Raw genomic sequence first — 928 nt, 5'->3', positions numbered from 1 at the left:
AAAAAGGAGAGACAAAAAACTTCAAACATGTAAGAGATGGTTGACTTCAAGGCTGCAAAACTACTAAGAGATAGAATCAGGTGTGCAACTCAACATCCGATCTCTGTTCATTATCCCATGATAGTTTTCAACTCATTCTTGTTTCAGCTCCTCTGTGCCTAGATATGTGCTCTGAGTTCAGGTATACACAATTATGTCTTCTATACTTCCTTTTTATCCCTATGAGAACATTAGTTATGCAACAGAAGCACTAATTATTCCCTTTACAATGCCCATAAAATAAAGATGTATGCTAGTGTGAGGCATGGGTAATTCTCCTTTAATGAAATTAGCTTTTTATATTCAATGAGTTTCAAGGAATGCTTTTACCATTTCATGTACATTTGGTTTTACTATTGGCATGGCCCTTTACTCAGCTGTGTTAGCTTTGCCAAAATAGTTAAACATTGCTATTCACCAACTCTGACCCAACATTTGCCCTGAAAGTCAAAGGTTTTCAGTTGTAATGGGTCTTCGTATTTTTAAACCTTTTAACACTTTAAAATAATAATAATATCTATAATAATTAATATATAATATATTATATAATATAGAAATAATTATATAATAATATTAATATATAAAATAATAATTTTAAAAAATCATTATTTCTGTCTTTTGGAAAATGTCCAGTACTCTTTTGGATGTACATAAGTAAACATTCTTGGATTTAAGATGTAAGTAAGGAGGGTTTTGCCCACCCTTTTAATTATGAGGAAATGTGGAATTCAGTGGTGCAGAAAACCCATCTGCAGTCTTGCCCAAAGGGGATTCTTTCCAGTGACTTTGTTAAACCTGAATCAGATAGTAAAATCTTCATTTATTTTTGGTCACAGCAAAGGCTAAATTAAAGTCCAGTTTCTGAAAATAGTCACATACCGTATTTGCC

Source organism: Hipposideros armiger, unplaced genomic scaffold (genome assembly GCF_001890085.2).
Source record: "Hipposideros armiger isolate ML-2016 unplaced genomic scaffold, ASM189008v1 scaffold_379, whole genome shotgun sequence".
NCBI lineage: Eukaryota > Metazoa > Chordata > Mammalia > Chiroptera > Hipposideridae > Hipposideros > Hipposideros armiger.
This window is presented reverse-complemented; position numbering follows the sequence as displayed.